The 22,997-nt window shown below is 41.1% G+C and overlaps 1 protein-coding gene across 10 annotated transcripts in view; it reads right to left on the bottom strand.

Annotated features, from left to right (window-relative positions):
- MPDZ (multiple PDZ domain crumbs cell polarity complex component) overlaps positions 1 to 19,803 on the bottom strand; it is a 161,861-nt gene extending 142,058 nt beyond the window's left edge. For 6 of the 10 annotated variants that reach the window (XM_047830070.1, XM_047830074.1, XM_047830073.1 and 3 more), the window contains exon 1: positions 19,565 to 19,802. The gene's annotated coding sequence lies outside the window, so the exon portion shown is untranslated. Of the gene's footprint in view, positions 1 to 19,005; positions 19,026 to 19,564 lie in introns of those variants that run through there. The other 4 variants (XM_047830066.1, XM_047830068.1, XM_047830069.1 and 1 more) reach the window with 2 other exon arrangements.
- Between the last annotated feature and the right edge of the window lie 3,194 nt (positions 19,804 to 22,997).

Below are 22,997 nucleotides of genomic sequence, written 5' to 3'. Positions count from 1 at the left end.
ATTAGGCTATTTCATTATAGTACTGCTATAATCAGCCAGGTGCATGCATCCTTTCAGGATTAGTGTTTTTGTATTTTCTGGGTAAATACCCAGTAGTACGATTGCTGGATCATAAAGTAATTCTATTTTTCACTATTTGAGGAACCTCCATACTGTTTTCTACAGTGGATGCACCAGTTTGCATTCCCACCAACAGTGCAAGAGGGTTCTTTTTTCTCCACATCCTCACCAAAACCTGTTGTTTCTTGTGTTGCTGATTTTAGCCATCCTGACAGGTGTGAAGTGATACCTCATTGTAGTACTGATTTGCATTTCCCCGATGGTAAGTGATGATGAATATCTTTTCATGTGTCTGTTGGCCATTTGGATATCTTCTTTGGAGAAATGTCTGTTCATGTCTTCTGCCCATTTTTAATTGGATTATTTGTTTTTAGGTTGAGCTTTGTAAGTTGAGTGAGGTGTTTAGGTTGAGTTTTGTAAGCTCTTTATTTTGGGATACTGATCCTTTATCAGAAACATCATTTGCAAATATCTTCTTCCATTCTGTAAATTGCCTTTTGTTTTGTTGATGGTTTCCTTTGTTGTACAGAAGATTTTTATTCTGATGATGCCCTGATAGTTTAATATTGCTTCTGTCTCCCTTGCCTCAGGAGACATCTAGGAAAAAAGATGCTCTGGCCAAAGGGGTAAACTTTAAATGAGCTTGCTGCAATGCTATGTGGCTGGTCACAGTCACTCAGCATCTATTTACTGCACACAAATTTAGCATCTGTCTCATTTACAGTGGCCTGGGCATTCCTGAAAGGAGCAGACAAATGCAAGGCTGTAGTCATTAGCAGGGAGTCTGTCACAATGTCAACTGGCCATGAGAGCAAACCTTACACTTGTAATCACAATTCACATTCTAGGGTAAGGTTACTGAACGAGGACTCCAAAAGCACAGAAACATCACCCTACCCACCAATGTTAGTGCACCCATCCGACAGAAAACACTCCACCTCTTCTTAGTATCTGCTCGTTTCAAATTCCCCTTCATTTCCATAGGCTTGATCAAAAGGCATTTGTGAACAAAATTTTTATTTTCAAGTTCACATTTATGAATCTTCCTGAATTCCTTCGATAATAATAGAATTTATTAATTCCATTCTGTTCCCCAGAATCAAAGGAAATCAAGTATTAAATAACCTTGCCTTCCCAATATACTTGAAATGCTAATTGACAGTCCTGTCATTCCTTTATAAAACAGAAAGATAAATTACCTGTCCAAAGTGAAACATGCTAAGGGGATCACAGGGCAAGAAAAGAACTCAAATTCTGTTTTTTACCAATTCAACAACACATGGGGCACCTATGTGACTGCCATGTTGTTGGGTGGCAGAATTGGAAAAATGAAGACATGATCTGGGAACTCATGAGCCAAGCGAATAGAAGAAAAAAATAATAAGCAGACGATTAAAATACAAATGACAAAAGCAGGGCACCAATCCCAAATTAAAGAGAAAGAGAAGGCTTCCTGGAGGCAAAGAGCCCCACACAGAGTCCTGAAGAACAGGTGGGAGTCAGGGTGAGAGTCATGACTCTCAGGCCACACAGAGGCAAGAGCACACAGCTCCTTCTGCGCACTGCAAGTAGTTTCTTTTAATGTTTGTTTGTTTATTGAGACAGACAGAGAGAGAGAGAGCATGAAGGGAGGAAAAGACAGACAGACAGAGAGAGGAGAGAGAGAGAATCCCAAGCAGGCTCCACACCGTCAGCATGGAGCCTGACATGGGGATTGACCAAAAAACCGTGAAACCATGACCTGAGCTGAAATCAAGAGTTGAACGCTTAACTGACTAAACCACCCAGGTCCCCCCATTAGTTCCTTATACATGGACTGGGCCTGGAGAAAAGGAAAAACAGGTGATAAGGCTAGAGATGTGGGTACAGGCTAAATTACTACAGGCTCTGCATACCATTCTTAAAGAGTTCAGACCTTTAATTTTGGTTTTTAGGGTTTTTCATTTTTTGTTCTTGTTTTTGAGAGAGAGAGAGAGAGAGAGAGAGAGAGAGAGAGAGAGAGAGAGGTGAGAGAGGAGAGAGGGGTTGTGGGAGAGAGAGAATCTTAAGCAGTTTCCAGCCCACCATAGAGCCCAATGCAGGGCTCAATCTCATGACCATGAGATCATGACCTGAGCCAAAATCAAGAGACAGGGCACTTAACTGACTGAGCCACCCAGGCGCCCCCAGACATTTAATTTTGAAGTTTATTTGGTATAGTGGATGACATGGCCAAACTTTGTTTTAGAAACATCACTGTGATAATGGTGTGGAAGACGTGTAAAAAGAGAAACTGGAAACAAGAAAGCCAGGTTAAGAGGCATTTTCAAAAACAGACATGAAAGTGAATAAATGAAAACGAGAGACAGATTCAAGAATTAATGAAAAGCTATAAGCAACAGGACCTGGTAATGTGGAAGAAAGGACGATGAGCCTAGGATGAACCCCACATTCCTGCTTGAGCTTATGACTGGATAGGAATATCAATCACCAAGATACAGAATATGAGAAGAGGGTGTGGTATGACTGTTCCAGAAATTAAGATGGGTCCTGACCAAGAGTTTAAAAGGCTGAGTTCTAGTACTTTATAATGCTGCTATCAACTGAACTTATCCCCCAAAATTCATATGCTAAAGTTGTAAACTTCAATGTGATTGTATTTGGACGTAGGGCTTTTCGGACATACTTAAGGCTAAATGAGGTCATAAGGGAATGGTCCTCATCCAATAGAATTAATGGTCTTACTAGAGGAAGAGCTATTTATCTATCCCTTTTTCCCTCCCTCTTTCCACATGGAAGTACCAAAGAAAAGGCATGTGAGGACACAGTGAGGACGTGACTATCCACAAGCTAGGGAGAGTTTTCACCAGACACAAAACCCTACTAGACCTTGATGTTGGACTTCCTAGCCTCCAGAACCATGAGGAAGTAATTTCTGTTGTTTAAGCTACCTAGTCTGTGGTACTTGTTATGGCAGCCCAACCTAACTAATACAGATTTCAACCTTTCCGCTGCCTCTGCTCCAAGGAATATGCTACTGCACACTATTCTACATTCTTCTCTTCCACCCATAACCAGGAGAACAAGGGTTGGGCTCCTCACTTGAGGGAAGACAATCTAAGTGCTGACCTGAAAGGCAGAACTGGGCTACAGTCTCTCTCTTGGGAACTGAAGAGAAACACTGAGAGAATAAACGAATAGTGAAGTTAGAGTTGAAAAGATAAGAGGATGAATAATTTAAAAAAAGGCTAAGATAAAGCACAAGCCTTAGTGATAAGAGAACAAAACAAATGAGCTGACAGAGACATAACACAACTGACATGAGAGTGACAGGTATTCCTTGTGAGATCCAACACAGTCAATGAGAGGTAAACAGAATAGCTGGTCCATAAGATGCACAGTCACTGACATTCATTCTTACTGTGAACCTCATTTTGACAGAAATAATTTGTATGAGATTCTGTTTGTCCCATTCAAATACCTACCAATCACAGCCTGTTTGGGTACAGCATCACACTATCACACCCCAAAAAAGCAATCCTTCCAAGCATCCTGCTTAAGAAGTACCCTTGCTCCCTGAACTACTTCATTTGGACACACTAGTTCCAATAAGAATTTGAGGGAGCTTTCAGGCAAAGGTAAATTTAGTAAGACCACTGAAATAATTAAGAATCTTACAGGGGGGATAGTTACATCAGAAAAACAAAGTATAGGGAAGCAGCTGCTATGGCAGGTGAATAAAATACTATGAAGTATTCAGTTTTGTTTTGTTTTTAATTTTTTTAATGTTTTTATTCATTTTTGAAAGAGAGACACCAAATGTGAGTGGGGGGAGGGGCAGAGATAGAGGGAGACACAGAATCTGAAGCAGTCTCCAGGCTCTGAGCTGTCAGCACAGAGCCTGATGCGAGGCTCAAACTTGTGAACCACAAGATCATGACCCGAGCCAAAGTTGGACACTTAACTGACTGAGTCACACAGGTGCCCCTGAAGTATTCAGTTTTGACCAGAGCCTGAGCAAAGCCACCAGGTTCCAACCAAACAAAACAAATCCACTGTTGAAAAGGCATATAAGATCTAATTGACAAGGCTTCATTTTATGAATACCTTACTAAATGGGAAAAAAAACACAAATAATTAAAATATTTCTGGCTTCAAAATTCTAGTCATAGAAGAATAGAAATATTCACTTCGAACTCCACTAGAAAAATAAGCCAAGTATGCATGTTAAAAGATTTAAATTAACAAAAAAAAAAAGAAAAGAAAGAAAGAAAGAAAAGAAAGAAACCAGAAATGGATATAATTTATAAACCAGGAGAAAAAAGATGCAACAAAGAATACTCAAGCAATCTGAAAGAACTTGGGAACAGAGGGGAAAAAAAAAATGAAAAAAGGGAAAATCATAATAGTCAATAAAAAACACAAAACAAAGGGACTAAAATAAATTCAAATATTTGTATTCACAATAAATATAAACAGGTTAGATTCACTTATTAACAATAAATTCACAATCTGGGGCACCTAGGTGGCTAAGTCAGTTAAGTCTCCCATTCTTGATTTCGGCTCAGGTCATGATCTCACAGTTTGTGAGATCCAGTCCAGCATCGGGTTCCACACTGACAGCATGAAACCTGCTTGGGATTCTCTCTCTCCCTCTCTGTCCCTCCCCAGCTTGCACTCTCTCTCTCTTTCAAAATAAACAAACAAACAAACAAAAAGGAATCCAGATTTCAAACATGAAATTTAGAGTTGCAGAAGAATTTGGCATTGTTTACCTATATTAAAAAATACATATATATGTATATATATACACACACACACATATACACACACACACACATATATACATAAATAACAATATATGCTTACATATAAATATGTATACATACAGACTTTCATTATATTCAACAATGAATTAAAAGGGCACATTTTAAAATCAATTACAGTATAAGTTACTTTTAGGTGTAGACAGATAAAAATGGTAGTCTCAGATCACAGAGAGATCCAAAGGGTGCCTTAGCTTTCTCTATCTTTTTAAAGAAACTATACTTTTAAAATATTTTTGAAGTATATATGTAAAAAGTACCCAGGTTGAAGTATTTATGAATAAAATTGTGAAATGTCTGATTTACTTCTAAAAAATGAAAGAGGACAAAAGCAACAGGACTGGCCATGAACCAAAGGCTGTTGAAACTGAATGATGGACACGTGAGGATTCTCTATAATAATACTTCACTGTAAAATGTACATTTGAAAGTTTTCATAATAAAAATTAGAAAAACCTGGGCAGTAACCACGTTAAAATGTTAGTAACTAATTTTGGAAAATAGAACTACAGAAGAGTATTTCCTTTTTTATAATTCACAATGTTTTTCAAACCCTTCATTCTTGCTCAGGAAAAATAAAAAAAGATTTCACCTCAAACTACTAAGTTACTTAGAAAAAAAATGTCATTGATAAATGCTGCCAGAAAATAATTGTCGCAGGGTGTATTATTACTTAACTCCCATGAAAGGAAATGAAATATTCTGAAAAGATTTCTTCAAAAATTAGTATCTTGTAAAGAATTTTCATTTTTATCGTTAAAAATAAGGCTTTTGAGGCACCTGGGCAGCTCAATCGGTTGAGCTTCCAACTTCGTCTCAGGTCACGATCTCGCAGTCCGTGGGTTCAAGCCCCACATCGGGCTCTGTGCTGACAGCGCAGAGCCTGCCTGGAATTCTCCCTCTCCCTCTCCCTGACCCTCCCCCACTTCACTCTCCCAAAAATAAATAAATCTTTAAAAAAACAAGTGTCTTTATTCTGATTTCCTGATGGCTACTCAGATGCTAGTTTTACCAGTCTGTTTTAGTAAGAGCCTTACTAAAGGCAAGTGAGAGCCTAGTAAAAGCAGAAGCTAATGGCTGTGGATTAGCCCACTCTGTGAGAGAGAGAGCAGCAGGGCAGGAAGTGATGAATGACCTTTGCTGCTCTACTTCGGAAGGCATATACAGTGCAGATGCAAAGCCCCACCTTTGGAAATGATGGGTGAATCCAAGAGAGTACACATAAATATAAGTCCGTTTCAAGTAAGAGAAAACTTATCTTTCATGTATATTCAAATGACAATTCAATGTAATAAACAGTCACGTATCTAAGCTAATACTATAAGAGAGAGAAACAGCAAATTAATCCACAATCACGCAGACATACATAAATCAAAATCATTACTTTGACCATGAATCCACATACTTTAAACAAGTTTTGGTGAAAATAATATCGCCTCATTCCTTTTCACAGTAATTTCCTAACAGGGCAAAAAAACCTACTGAAAAGGAAAATACACATAATACAGAAATTGGAATATTTTGTTACAGGTAGATTTTCACAGTATAGTTACACTAACAAACATGCTGATTAAACTTCTTTTGGTTTTGAAAGTTATTTCCTTTTATCTTTAAGACCGTTGGCTGGCAGTAAAGGGTTCATTATCCCTTCAAAAAGTACGCACATTCTATCCTTAACTGCAGATTCCCTAAAGCACATACTTACTTTATAAAGACATTTACCAGATTCATAACCACTTCCAGAATTACACACTTAAATCATATTTTGTGATGCTTTTGAGTTAATTTCCCCTATTTGCTACACGCACCAAAGCAGGAGTCCAATGCTGGTGTTGAAAGGAATGTCAGAAAACATCCGGCTCAGAGACAAGACAAGCAGAAGCTCACCTCTCGAGGAGGGGCTCCACAACAAATCAGCAGTGTGTCTGGGATTAGAGCCTCAGGCTGCCTGCTACTATTATTCAGCTGGTTATCTGAAAGGCCGAACTTTCTCTTTAAATGTATTAGACACATCAATTCTGTCTGTAATCTACTGTATTATATTTATTTCCTTTCTCCTCACCCTCACTCATAACTTCACACACACACACACACACACACACACACACACGAGAAATACGGACTTCACAATACCTGCTCTCTGGGGACCCATTTTCACATATTTTCCATGCATACTGTCCTATCTTAGTACATCCCCAGAAGGACAGCAGCCCTCCCCCCAAACTGTGAACTCACCCCAAACATGGTGACTCAGGGAAAAGATTTAGATGCTTCTGAGAATGCACATTCAGCCCCTTCTGTTTCTCACTCCCTAGTTAAACTCAGAGGAATTCGGATTGTTGGGCAGTCTGCCACGATTTGCTACCACATTTTCAGTGTTAAGGACCAACATGCAACAGGCCAGCATATTTCTTGGACAGAACCAGACCGGAGGACCCCTACAAGGGCTGCCCTTGCAGGAGAACAACAACGGGTCGGCATCAGACTCCAGAGGCAGGTACTGCTCATAGAGCACTCACTCCAGACACAGAATTTTCTTGAGGGAAACCAAAAATGCACAGAAGGATTAACTTCAGGCCACAGAATTCTCAGGTGCAATTCCTGAACTGGCAACATTAATCCTCCAGGGAAATTACTCCGGGTTCCTGCCTCCTGCCCTTTTGCCTGCCTGGAGTGAGGCAATTCTCCAGTGGACCCGAAGCAAACTGTATCCTTGGTGCTTAGAAAAAGCATGGATACTCCAAGTGTCCCCATGGGACCCTGAAACACAGCCCACAGCTGCTGTTAGGACTTGTCAACTGCAGGAGGAGGTACAGAAGTATCTGTCATTTCTCAGCTGCCCTGTCAGAGACAGGACTTTCATTGAGTTTGTGAGATCTCAATGACGATACCCAGGCAGAACAATATACAGCTTTGTCAGCTGTGACTGAACAATTCCTCAGGGTAAAGCCTTAAAGGACAGCATAGAGATGTTTTCAATGCAGACTAAACTGCAGAAAGGCAGGGGCAGGGGAGGAAAGAATATTATAACCCTACTGTTTCAACTTCGCTCCCCACCCAACTACCTCAAGATCATGCTCTTCAGCCAAGATCCATTTTCTAGGGCTTTTTCCCATCACTTTTCAAATAACTCTACTTCTGCCATTTCCCCATTGTTGTCCCTTATGGTTTCTTCTGTTTGGGAATCTTTTCTACAAAAATTAGGAGGACTGCAATCTATCATCATATCGCCTACTTGGCTATCACGAAGCTATAGATATTTTTATCCTTCCCCATCAATCAGTGCCTCCTAAATTCAGTTTGTGGCCCTTATGATCTCCCCCTGTTGAATCTGGATATGAACAGAGATAAAGATTATAAACTTTACTCAGAAAAGAGCAGGCTCAAATTTCTGATAGGAAGTCCTCTGGGAAGAGAATGGCATATTGGAGGGATATTTAATGTGGCTTCTCTTCTCTCCTGTACTTTGCTTGGGGTGACTAGTAGTCTGCATTCCCCGGTGGCCTGGTTTCCTGGTCTGCACACAGAAGTACCATGTGTGTACTGAGAAGGGCTGCTGAAAGATATGCTTTCTCTGAGCCCATTTTTGCAATTCTTTTCATGAACCAATTCAGAACCCTTAAATTCAGCTGAAAGAAGAAATCAATGTATGTTTTTGCAATTATTAATGCAGCATTTCAAATATCTTATCTGAAAACATAAGAAAATTTCCTGAGTTTTTACTCTTTCCATAATATAACCTGCTAATACCACATTTTACAGATGTGGAAGTAGAAAGTCAAAAAGATTACTTTCTCAAGGTCACATAACTCAGACTTTTACTAAGCAATCATATTTTGATAGCCACTATTATGTAGGGGTACCAAAAAGTCTATGTAATAAAGCATCAACAATTATCTGAAACTATCAATCAAAAGTAATCTAATTCAGCTACAAGAGGATTTGGGGACAGAGAAGAAGAAAGAAATAATAGGCTTAAAAGCCTTATTCAATCTGATTGGATGTCTGTTAGTAGCTTCCCTAAGTAACAAAGTGTTTAATTTTCCATGTCATTTTGCTGATTAAAAAAAAAAAAAAAAAAACTTTATTCCTCAGGTATAAATTGACTACCAAATACTCCCTTCAGGAGGCAAAGTTTCCAAACATATATTCACCACTGATGTCTAAAATGTAAACTTGGTTGTAATCCATAAATTAAAGCAATAACTTGTTATTTGGGGCCTTTAAAAATATGCTATTCAGTAAAAAATAATAATAAAACTGCATATAAGAATTGATTGCTATTGCATCTACTATAACAGTAATTCTCCCAGGGAATTAAATAGTCTCCATGAGTGACTATTTTTGGCAATAAACTAACATTATGTCTACTGTAGGAAATGAAACTATTTATGAAATAGCTTTCCTGTATCCCTGTCTTCTTAAACAGAGCATATGTGCTTCACACACATACATTTCCTTTAACCCTACCAACAGTTTCATATTAGATACACACATTTTTAAATAAGAAAATTGAGGCTCAGAAAGATAAAGTGTTTCCCCGAACCTGATGAAGCTCGTAAGCAAGAGAGCTGTCATTTAAAATGAACCCAAGTCTGATCTGATTGATATCTGACTGATATCAAAACTAAGACCTTTCTACCTCATAGCTCTGTGCTCTAATAAGACTACTGCAGATAAGAAAATAGTTATTTACCTTCAGATTATGTAGCCCCAGGCGCCTTTACTTTCAGAGTTCCCAGAATACTTTACAAAGCTCACTTACAAAACCACTATACCTTTTTATTAATTGTAAGATCCTGAGCTGCTATTGTAAAGTGGACATTTACAATAACGCTCAAAGGGACTGGAAATAATAAGCAAACCAAAAGCTACTATTATTATTTTGTTTTCTATTAGTGTGTGGACGCTAATCTCTCCATTTTGCTACTTCCAATTTTCTATCAGATTAATCAGGTTTATTAAATCAGTAACTCTTTAACAAATGAAAATCCAGCATTTCTGAACTGGGATTTGCAAAGCACAATAAAGAAAGCACACAGCTTTCAGGACATTTCTTTCCCCATTGCTGAAAACTATACACACTTTTGTACTGCTGAATATCCCCCAAGTCACCCCCAACAATACTTCAAAGAAGTCGAAATGAATCCAACCATTGCAAACTCAAATTCAGCTTACACAAAGAACTGTCACTTAAGAGTATTATGTTGTCTTCCAGAGAAGACAGATGGAGAGAGAACAGGTCTGATGTGTGGCAAGACAGAGATAAACAAATAGGGCACGAACGGAATAAAAAATAATGAGGTGAGGAAGCTAAAATGGAGAAGAGATAGAAAATACGGAGGGGCAGCAAGATAATTTACAAAACTCTGAGAAAATTCCTTAGCATTCACTAGCCTAATAGGAGGTGGAACAGGGTGTTAACGGAGATTCCAGACGCACAAGAACTGAATCACTTCCCCCACCAAAGTGAAATCTGATCTCAAAGGAAAAACTTCAACTCTATTTTCTGCCACCAACCAAGTAATCATACACAGTAACAATCATTAAGTCTGAGTCACTTTCCGTGTAACTAGCTTGTCAATATCCCGTAAGATAAAGTGTGTGAAAGTATGGAGAAAATGAAAAGTGCCGTACGAGCATTACGCATTATTATTAGCATCAGTATGGTTAACTGATATTGTCCTAATTTTAAGAAAATTAGCAAAAGGGCGCCTGGGTGGCTCAGTCGGTTAAATGTCTAACTTCTGATTTGGGCTCCGGTTATTTTCTCACAGTTCGTAGGTTCAAGCTCCGCATCAGCTCTGTGCTGATAGCATGGAGACTGCTTGGGATTCTCTCTCTCTCTCCCTCTGTCCTCCCCTGCTTGTGTGCATGTGCACTCTCTCTCTCAAAATAAATAAGTAAACATTTAAAAAAAAAAAACAAGAAAATCAAAGCAAAAAAATCTATCCGTGTGTGTGTGTGTGTGTGTGTGTGTGTATCCACACACACACACACACACACATACACACAGCATTATTTCACCAAGTTTTAGCCACACACTTATGTTCCCCTAAACAGACTTAGCATGAAATATTTGCACAGGATCCTTCCATTCTCAAATAAATAGGCACTCTCACATCTTCTTTTGTATTCATAATTTTGTTACGTTTTTATTCAAGAGGACCTCCCAAAGTCTACAAATTGTAAGCCCCCACAATCTGTATCTGCCTCTATCAGATGGACAGATACCTAACTTCTGAGCTCTCGATTTAGTGGAAAATAGTTAAATAACTACACTGCAATGGGATACGCTAAATTCTGTGAGAGTATACTGGAATCCAATGCTCTCAGCATGCATTAGAAAGAATTTGGAGATGTGACATGTGAACTGTCCCAAAGAAGGCACAACCTAGGAGTTCTGCCTAGAAGAGGCAAGGGCATGAAGAGGGAAGGGCATGTCTTGCTAAGAAAGAAACCACAAAGAAACCAGAGAATTTAAATGACAGGAGTTCTATAGTACAGGGCTCCCAAACTAGACAGGAGCCAGGAAAGCGATGTTTCAAGCCTCCTTGGGCTCTTGCCCTGCAGGTGAGGCAGTGCATATACATAGATACCCAGGACTGGGGGTGGGGCGGGGCAACTAACATTCATTTCCTGGAAAAACAACTTTGGTAATAGGGTAAGTAACTTATGAAAAAGACAAAGAAATAATGATAGCATAATCACGTTAGGCTGTTAAAACAGACCAATAGAAATATAATACAGGCCAAGATTAAGGCAAAGACCAGAAAAACAAGGAAATATAGACACATTCATTAGAGGGAAACGAAAAAATTCAATGACCACTAGATGTGTTCTGGGGGCAGGCAGACTGAATAAGTAACAGCAATGGAAGGTGACTCGCAATGTTTCTAATTTGGGAAACCAAGAAATATTGGGACATTGTTAGCTTAAACAGCAGAAAGAGAATCGTCTTCTACTTTTTAGAGGAAGGGGCGGAAATACACTCCTGTGAACATAACCAGTTTGAAATGTTTCTAGAAAATAGGAAACATTAGAATTTAAGCTCTATGAGGACAGGAATTTTTGTTGTTGCTGCTGTTGTTTTCGTGGTAGTGGTGGTCCCTTCTTTTCTCAGGGCTATATCCCCAGAACCACAAACAGTGGTGGGCTCGGATTAGGCACTAACTAAATATTTGTTGAAAGAATGAATCAACTACACAGGTGCATCTATGGAGAAAAGAACTTGGAAGACCTAAGAGTAGGTGATCACTAGCCTCTGGGTGTCGCTGAAGATAAAAGACATTAGTCAAGAAGTAGGTAGGGATTAACAAGGAGAGAGAACTAAAGTTGGAACCCTGGGGAACATGAACATTTTAAAATATAACTCAATATATAAGAATTCTTTTAGTGGTAAAAATCAACTAGAAATAAAGACCCTTCAACAAGAAAGTGAACGAGGATGTTCAAAGAGGAAGGGAGGGAGGAAGGAAGGAAGGAAGGAAGGAAGGAAGAGAGGGAGGAAGGAAGGCAGGCAGGCAGGCAGGCAGGCCGGCCAACCGGCCGGCCCTTCATGCTCTATCACTCTAAGTACCATAAGCATAAAGCACCTACTATGGCCAACACACTAGGCAAGGTTATATGTGATACTGATATAAAATAAAGCTTATTTTGACCTCACTTTGATTACTTACAGAAGATAACCTTAATAAGATCAAATTAAAAACAGGGTGAGATCAAAGTATTTTTTTAAGCAAACTCCACACCCAACGTGGGACTCAAACTCACAACCCTAAGATCAAGAGTTGCATGCTCTACCATTGAGCCAGCCAGGTGCCCCAAATCAAAATATCTTAGACATCAATAATCATCTGTGAGGTAAATTAAATATCCTAGCAGAACTGGGGCACCCAGGTAGCTCAGTCGGTTAAGTATTCCACTTCGGCTCAGGTCATGATCTCATGGTTGGTGAGGTTGATCCCCACTTTGGGTGAGCTTGAGACCCACTTCAGGCTCCGTGCTGACAGTGTGGGGCCTGCGTGAGATTCTCTCTCTCTCTCTCTCTCTCTCTCTCTCTCTCTCTCTCTGTCTCTCCCCCTCCCTCTCTCTCTCTCCCCCTCCCTCTCTCCCTCTCTCTCTCTGCCCCTCGCTCACTCACGCCCATTCTCTCTCAAATAAATAAAAATCCTAGTAAAATCTTTATTTCTTCAAAAACGAAATAAAGTCTACATATACAGAAAAGAATATATTTAAAAAATATAAAATCAGCTATAATCCTCTCTTATTCACCTCCAAACCAAAACAAATTCACCTTCAGATAATTTGTTAATTGAATATGTATACAGTCAAGAGGAAAACAAAATTTGTTCTTAATAATAAAAGCAATGTATTACATAATTGGAACTAAAGAATGGCTGGAGAGAACCTTGTATTGCTCTGACAGCAAAGAGATGTCATGGTCTAAATCAGCAGATAAGCCTGTCAGTGGTAGTTTACACTGCTGAGAATACACTGAGGAAAGTCAGCAAAAGAGATGACAATTTACATCTTGCTGGCAAGATTACAGGTATTTCAGATTAGGGAAAATTATACAAAGAAATCCAAATTCATATGAACCTATCCAAACATGAAACTTAGCCATGTAAGATACATAAGCATGGACCAATTCAATCCCCTAATTACTAATTGACAGAAAACTGTTAATAGGCTACACTATTTAGTTACTACATATAATTCCACAGGACTCACTAGGGCCATCCTGACAACTGGTATTTTCTCTCTGAAAACATTTTAAGAGGTCTTATTTTCTCTCAATAAACATGACTATTTGCTTCTTAATTAACTCAACCACAATTTAACTACATTCATTAACAGTCTTTTACTATGGTACTCAAAAGACTGTTAACATTAAGATTATAAACCAACTTTTACTTTTGTAATAACCCAGAGAACACATCTGCCTTAAATGTTTGAGTTTTGCTTTGCTTTTGCCACTTAATTTCAATTAAGTGACTAAAATTAAGAGACAAACATATAAATGTTAAAAGCGGCCCCCAAAATCCGAGTGATGCCAACAAGAACAACATGTTTTCACAATATAATGATCATCCTCTCTCCAATTCTTGGTACCTTTGACGATGTTAGTTGTAACATGTACTGAATGGCAATTACTTAGATAATTTAGGCACCAAATTACCACTTAGCAAATTTACTATATGATTGTCACATAAATCTATCCCAAGAAATCACATATAAATTCATCAAAAACTATAAAAACTACAAAAGATATGCAAATAAGTCAGGAGAATTAGGCAAGCAGTATTAAAGTTTTGAGCTCAATACTGAAACTGACTTCACAAAGTAGGATACATAGGCTTGTGGAAAGCCTCAACACTCACGTGACCTTTTTTTTTTACTTGATATCTTTAAAGACTAGAAAAATTTTTAATCTCTATTTTACAATTGTTAGGTTTTTTTACAAAATATGTAATTTACATATTTTGAAATCTCAAGTAATCTTATATAAGGGCATTTAAATTTTAAGTTTATCCAAAAGAGGCATGAATTTAAGAGTCAGTAATACTGTCAAATACAAAAGTCTAACAAAACAAAGTCAAAACCAACAACAAATACAACACAATGAATAAAGCGCAGGAGAATTCTAAACTATTTTTTTAAGTTTATTTATTTGGAGAGCAAAAGCTTAAGCACCTGAGCAGGGCAGGGGCAGAGAACAAGAGAGAGAATGGATCCTAAGCAGGCCCCCCACTGTCAGCGTGAAGCCCAAAGAAACCCTGAAATCTTGACCTGAGCAGAAATCAAGAGTCAGACCCTTAACTGACAGAGCCACCCAGGCAACCCGAAACTATTTCTTTAAAAAAACCTCTGAATGGTATATCCATTCAGTAGGATGAACTAGTACTCAGCAATAAACAGTATTAAACTATGAAGAGAGGCAACATGGATGAATCCCAAAACACAAAGCAAAAGAAGTCACATAAAATGAGAGAATATCTTGTATGACTGCATTTATGTAAAACTCTAGAGAATGCAAACTACTCTGTACTGACAGAAAGATCACTGGTTATAGGAGATGGGTAGGTAGGGGGGACAGGGAAGTTTTATAAAGGGCCATGAGGAAACTTTTGAGGGTGACGAATATGTTCACTATCTTGATTACGGGGATAGTTACACGGGGGCCAAAATTCAACAAACTGCACTTTCAATACATGCAGTTTGTCACATCAATTACAAATTACACATCAATAAGAAGGAACTAATGTAATGAATGCTCTGTCCAAGAAAAACAAAGGCCAGTTTCTCAGTGAACACCAGAAAAAGAAAACAAGTGGCTTCTGGCTTCCTCAAATAGCAGTTTCTCTTTCTTCCCAAACATCAAATTACCACAATAACACTTAGACTCACACAACAGCCTCCTACATGTCCTCCCTCCTTACCCTAAACCAGTCCATTCTTCAAGGTCACCACCAGCTTATAGCCTAAGGTCTCTCTTAGAAGTTTGTTATGTGCTGAACTGTGTGTCCTTCTTCCCACTGCCCCAAAATTCACGTGTTGAAGTCCTAACCTCCCATACCTCAGAATGTCCTTGTATTTGGAGACAGGGTCTTTAAAGAGGTAAAATTAAATGACATCATTGGGGCTCCCCTAATCCAGTATGACTGAGAGACACAGGGAGAAGATGGCCATCTACAAACTGCCAGGAAGCAATCCTATGTTGATCTCCAATTTCTTTGAAATCCTGTAACTTTAACATGTGTAAAACTTTCTTATTCTTTCCTTTCTTTGTGTGACTACTTTTTCAACCAAGACAGTAAGCTTCTAGAGCAGTATCTTGTTTGACGTTCTCCTCAGTGCTTAACCCAATGCAACATGCATCCTAGTCCATCTATTATTATCTACTGAACAAATAACTACCTCAGATCTTCCCAGAAAATATTTCACAGGAAGGCAATGGATTATTTAAGTAGAAGTAGTTCTTCATCTCCTTATTCGCCCACACAGAACCCCACTATAATTATTTAACCATAGTATATCAACTTTACCATACTAACCCTAATTTACAAGAGAAAATAACACCTTTCTTGTTATAAATAAGGGGTTGATAATGTACATAACAATGTAACAGTACCAAATGAATTCCTACTTTAGGCCAAATGTACTTTAAAAGCACATACAGCTGTTTGGGAAACACAACAATGATAAAATATATCATCAGTCATATGTCCCACTAAGAATTCTATGGGAAGTTTTCTGCCTCTTCATTTTGAAGTACAGGATCTCTCTCTGGCAGATGTGTTGTTTGCTCAAGCATGTATGGGGACATTTCCAGTCCAACACATCAACTTTGCTTCAAGATATTTTATGAAATTCACCAAGTACTTTGTACATATTATAAATGTACAAAGTGGAACCAACCTGCAACTCAACCTAAGAGAGTCAGGTTAAGATCTCAGACTTGGAATGTAATCTGAACAAAATAATCTGCCTTTAACCCAGGGCAGTTAGTTATCTTCTGTACAATTCACTGCTGAATGCCAGTTTCTAAATCCCTTAATCTTAACTCTAGACAATGGGTCCACTTCTTCATTTGTAAGGCAGAGCCTCCACACGCCAGCAGCTAATGGGTAAAAGCCTGAATCAATGCAAACTTACATTTCAAGGATTTCCACAAATCTCTCTGAGTACTCCCACCTTGCAGTGAGACAGTAAACTCTAGGGACAGCCTCCACTCCTTCATGATATATGTGCATTTCAAAGGTATCTGAAATGCAAAGAAGTCTTTAACGGTCAAACAGGGCAATGTCTATGTAACAGGAATTTGGAGCACACTAAAAGCTGCAACTGACATCTTTCCCTGCCTAAGTCAAAAGCAACAGGCTCAGGCAATAAAAGGAAGAAGTATGGTAAAGCGAGAAAGAAAACCAGAAACGAGACATGGGAAATGGAAAGAAGAAAGACCAATGGGGAGCCAAAAACAAAAAAAAAAAGAAAAAAAAAGAAGAAGAAGAAGAAAAGGAACACGTGTTAGAGGCATGTACACATATGATCAATCTCTTAGTAATACTGAGAATAAACTTCATCATTTTTTGTTTCAGCAAATGTTTGGGAAGGAGGAGTGAAGAGTCAAGCCTCCCCAACAAACTGGCGTTGTCTCAAGTGGTAACTTCCCTACAAAAAGGAATCTATGATGCGCCCCAGCCTCTGCTGGTCTCTACCTAAAAACACAAAACTATAATTTCAACCTGCTCAGGTAGCAGGGCAGTAAGATGTCACTTGTACTAACTGCAGAACACCCTGATAATTTGGCTATCTATATTAAAGTAACTACGCACACAATTTTTGCCAATCAGAAAACCCACTGTATTCTAGATTCTGACCCAGAGCAATACTGAAAGGTTAAGAAATCTTTTTGAGAGTGAAACTTGGAAATGAAAAAAATCCAACACATTAACTTAATCTGACTACTGAGGAAAAGTCAGACAGTTCAAGGGATACCAGAAACAGAGCATGAAAGGCAATGAGATTAGACAATGTACCCATCACAAGAGGGAGCATTTAAGCAACACTTTTAAAGGCTGCTCTGCGTTGACACTTTTTTCTGTAAAGAGTAAATATTTCATACTTTGAAGGTTATACATCTATGTCTCAACTATGCAACTACTCAACTCTCCCACTGCTGCTTTGAAAACAGCCGCAGACAGTAAAAAATCACCATACACGATTGGAATGAGTGAGGCTGCGTGCCAATAAAACTTTACCTATGCACATTAAGATTTGGTTTTCACATAATTTTCACATGACATATTATTCTTTTGATTTTAATTTTCAACCATTTAAAAACGTACAAATGATTTCTAACTCCTACACTTTATGGGTAAAAACAGGCTGCTGCTGGCCATTGTGGCCTATGGCCCTTAAGTTTAGAGACCTCAGCTTTAAAAGACCCTATTATGAACTCAGGGCAGAGATAGAGCCCAATCCAGATAGACCTGCCCATTTGCAAACTAGCTTATTAGCTAGCTGGAAATCTGAGGATCCTTGACAAGACTATCCTCACCACTCTCTAACCCTCTCATGCCCTCTTTCAGGCAAGGGCACAGGTGCACCCATCCAGAGTTTTGCATTGAATTAGAAGTTCAAACCTAAGAACTTGGAAGTTTTGTCGGTTTTTTACATGTACCAGGCGCTAAAGCATGTATTATACAAATTTAGCTGACTCCACCCTCTAAAAAGGTTCATTGTAGTCACCTATACCCGCATTCAACATATAAAAACTCCCAAGCCCCAAACCATAATCTCATAAGTTTTTAAGATAATGCCCCCGCCCCCACTCCATAAAAGGTAACCTAAATGAGCGATGTCTAGGGAAACACAAAAGGTATATTTACACCACGGCTGTGCACCAAAGCTGGATGACAGCATCTAGACACTTTTCAGATTCTTCCTCTCTGGACATCTAAGGAATATGAAGAGTATTCTTTCTAGGCTGAAGTCATGGTCCTCTTATCTGATGCTACCAAAGAAACCCTAGCCGCCACCGGCACCCTCCCCACACAAGGCATGTAGCGCCCACGCCCGGGTTCTTCGCAAGCTGAGCAAGCTCTGCAAGCCCCGCCCGCTTGGATGGAGACGTCCAGACGCCCCCGACTCGCCCCCAGCCACTGCGCAGCGGCGCCCACCCCCCAGTCCCCCGCTGTCGCCTGGCCCCTCCTACGTTAGGCAGTCCCAGCCTGAATTCCCATGTGATCTGCAGGAAAGAATAGCCTGGCCTTTGGGCCTCCGCAAGGAACGCAAGCAAAAATGTACACCATCACCACCCCCGACACACACTCTCTCTCACTCTCACACACACACACACACACACACACACACACACACACACACACACTCTCTCTCTCTCTCTCTCTCTCTCACACACACACACACACACACACACACACACACACACAACTTCCAAGACACAAAGCATCTCCCAAACCGCGCTTCCCGAGAAACATCCGGCTAGGAATCGCAGACAAAGGGGCCCCAAAGACGGGGGGTAGAGAAAGAGGGTGACGAGAGCAAACTGATCCCACCATGGGGGGGGGGCGGCGGATGAAAGGGCACACGATCCGCGGGGGGTTGGGGCGGGTACCAATTAACGGAGCTCTGAGGTCCCGACGACTAGGCTGGAGACGCCACTCCGGGGGGCCTTTCTCCCCACCCGCTACCCGCCTGGCACTGCATAACGCTAGAGGGGACGTCCGGCCTGGACCGCGGCCACACCAGCGGCGAGCAACAGGCTACCGCGCCCCCCCCCCCCCCCCCCCCCCGAGCACTGGCTCGCGCGCCAGGCCCGCGGTTCCCCTTCCTGGCACCATCCTCGGGCCCCTCCAGGCGAAGAAAACGAAAAAAAACTTTTAAACCGTTTAGAGTAAGCGAGGGCAAAGAGGGGGGTGGGAGGGCTGAAAGGACTGGGACTAGCGCTCGGGGGCCATGCAAACAGCGAAGGAAACTTCCAGACCCCATCCTTTTAAAGAGCCGGAGAAGCCGCGGCTTCCCCGTACGGCCCGGCCGCGCGGGGTGGGGCGAGTGCACCCCGCCCGCCGCCCGCCCCGCGCGCGGAGCCCCCGGCGCCCGCGCACCTTCCCGGCCGGCGCGCGCGCGCAGAGCGCGGGGGCGCGCTCCGGCCTCCGGGCCCGGGCCCCGCTTACCCGGCTAGCGGCGGCCGCCGCGGGCGGGGACGCAGAGCGGGAGGAGGGCTGGGGAGCCGGGGTCGCCGGGGACTCGGGTGCCTCGCCTCGCTCGCGCTCGCCCTCTTCTCTGCTGAAGTAACGGCCCGGCGGGGAGCTCCGGGATAAACGCGCACAGAAACTCACGCGCGACCGAGAAACTTAATCCCGCCCGGCCGGCGGCGGCCCGACGCCAGTCTCGCGCTCCGCCGCGCCCCCCCCCCCCCCCCCCGCCTCCCGCGCGCGCCGCACTTGCGCCGACCGGGACTGCCGAGGAGGAGGCGGCGGTGGCGGCGGCGGCGAGGCCGGAGCTGCCGGGGCTGCGTGACGCCTGCGGCCGGCGGGGCGGCGGGCGCGCCTCGGCCAATCAGGGGGCGCGGCCCAGCCCGCCGGTCCTGGGGTGCGGGGAGTGGGTTCCGTGCGGTTGCCTGGGGAAATACGGAGCGCCCCGTTAGATGGGAATATCCAATAACAAGGAATAATTATTTTGGTCAAGTGTGGTCCGTGCAATGTTTGGGACATACGAAACATTTATACTAAAAAATTATTCATTCTTTATCTGAAATTCGAATTTAGCTGGGCGGCCTGTATTGTCGTTTCTAAGTCTGGCAACCTGTGGGAACTGGTAGCGTGTATTTATAGTTTTGAGGTCTTAATTTTTTTTTATTTTTATATTTTATTACGTGGACTGCCTTGTGGATGCCTTCTATATGGGTAGCTTAGGTAAGTGGTATGGGATGGTGACGAGAAGCGCTTTAATGAGGCATGGGGCGCGGAGACGAATAATCTCACATTCTAACTTTCAGAACTTGGTGTGCTTCTTAGACATCCAATTAACAGACAAAAGCAGTAAACATCAAAGAAGGGTTCAGAATCGCACGGTGCCAGGAAAAAACCTACTCATTTCTATTTTGTGCCATTAAAGGATGTTTCTGATACCCTCAATTCCTGAGTCCCAGGACCTTGGGACCTTTCTTGGAAGAAAATTGCTCCTTGTCTCCAAACATAAATCTAATATTAGGGCATACATCAAAGATACTCAGAAGTCCAATTTAAAATATTTACAAGAATTTCTTTTAATATCCTGAATTAAAAATTCCGATTTCTTTGACAAACTTGTAATTTTTTTTTCTTTTTGGTCTACTAAAAATAGTCCATGGTATTTCTCCAGTATTCACCAAATATTTAAGGGTAAATACAATTTTTAAAACATACAGAGCTGCAGAGGGAGACTGATTTGAGCTATGTTTAGTGAATAAGTTTCGAATTAGATCATTTGCCCGCAAATGACTGGGAGTAAAATGAACTCAAGTGCCCTGGGTGGAGGAAGTGTCCTTGGCCCAAGACCCATTGTGCCGTCTCAAAAGTCGGCATCAGCGTAGATTTGTCCACTAGCGAATTAAAAACACTGACTAAATTTCTTCAGCATCTGTGGATATCCATCTCCTCTGGGTCGTTTGAAAATGAAAGTGAAGTTAGGATTGAAGGGAAAACTCATCCCTTATATCTTCAACCCTTATATCTGCAACATCTCTGTGTTGCATAATCTTTCAATCAGCACGCTCAAATCTCATCTTGAGAGAAAGACAGGCAGGCAAAAACATTACTCTCCAGCCCATCTCTCTTCAGTTACATTTTCTCTTTCCTTCGCTATTAGATTTCTTGACATCAGCTAACTACATCCTGCCTTCTTGCCCCATCAACTGCACTGAAAGGGCTTTTGCTGGACACCAATAACCTTCCATTACCTAAGCCCAATGGGTATGTTTCTCTCGTCACATTTCTTGTCCTCTCAGGTGCATTTATAACTGTTGAACCCTCTCTTGAAGCATTACCCCCCACCTCATGATTCCATAAAACCAACTCTTTCGCTCCTTCTTATTCAGGGGCAGGTGTGTGGGACCTGAAGCTTATATAATTTGCAGCTCTGCTTTAAGAAATGAAAACCAAATATATCTTTCTTTTGAAAACTTTACAGACATATGTGACCATGCAAACACATTGCAAACGTTCTCCTAGGCGAGAGAAAGACCCAGAATCCTTTTTATAAAGTTTTATTTAAGTTTTATTTATCTCTACCCCTCGTGTGGAGCTCAAACTCATGACCCTGAGCTTAAGAGCCGAATGCACTTCTGACTGAGCCAGTCCAGCACCTCTGAGAAAGACCCAGAATCTTAGGCTTCATTAGCTTCAGAGTAGATCTGCTTCTGACCTCGGGCCGCTGTTCAATCTCGGTTGCCAACTAACCTCCTCTCCCTAACCTTATATGCTGGAGTTCCTCAAGATTCAGTTACTGGTCCTACGTAAGTAAGTTGATTTTCCCCTTCAGCTTATCATCTATTGGTCAAAGATTCCTAAATTTTTTTTTTTCCAACGTTTATTTATTTTTGGGACAGAGAGAGACAGAGCATGAATGGGGGAGGGGCAGAGAGAGAGGGAGACACAGAATCGGAAACAGGCTCCAGGCTCTGAGCCGTCAGCCCAGAGCCAAAGATTCCTAAATTTTTACTTCAATCTAGCTTTCTCTATGTATCTGAGTGTTTACTTGACTTCCCTGTTTGCCTGTCTCAAACCTACATTATCCAAAATGGAACCGTGATATTTCTGCTCAACCTTGGTCATCTTTCACAGTCCAGTGTCTCAGTGAATGGACCTACCATGGATGTTATTCAGATTCCCACAAATTAGTATAAACCCACTGTGCTACATTCCCCTTGTATTCTATTGCTTCATAGTATTTGTCCTACTTTGTAATTATATAGTTAGTTTTACAATTGCCTATGCAGTGGCTTTATGCCCCCCCTTAGGCCACAAACCCCAGGACAGCAGGGACCAGGTCACTGTTTCATCCTCAGAGACCAGCAAAAGGTTTCACAACTGGTTAATGTTCAAATGACATAGACAAATACATGACTGCAAGAATGAATGATTCATCTACCGTACTTCTGTGTTCTCGCCATAGACTCATCTCAAGGCATCCCTTTTGGAAAGGATTCTCTTATTGCTTACAAATTCTGAAGGATTCCTCTTCTTTGAATAGTAAAGCATTGCCATTTGTCATTTTCCAAAATCTGGTCATTCTCAAAGGCAAAGGAAATAAGTGCATGAAATGCTAACCGCTAGGAAAGTACAGGAAGGGAACAAATCTGAATACTGCAGGTATTCTGAGGGTCTTAAAAGGTAAAATGACATCTGTTCTATTGAACTCTAGGGGAAAAGCCCTTATTAGAGGGTAAGATTAAGGAATTTCCTTTTCTGATTTAATGCAAGTATATAAATGAGATTAAAACAAAGGATTCTACCTCGTTTAAAAAGACACTGTTGCTCTGGTCTCATTTCGCAAAGCGAATCCTACAGGCCCACTTTAAGAAGTGGTCTATCAGAGGACAACAGGCATCTTGTTTAGGTCAGTTCT

This window comes from Prionailurus viverrinus, chromosome D4 (assembly GCF_022837055.1).
Source record: "Prionailurus viverrinus isolate Anna chromosome D4, UM_Priviv_1.0, whole genome shotgun sequence".
NCBI lineage: Eukaryota > Metazoa > Chordata > Mammalia > Carnivora > Felidae > Prionailurus > Prionailurus viverrinus.
This window is presented reverse-complemented; position numbering and strand designations above follow the sequence as displayed.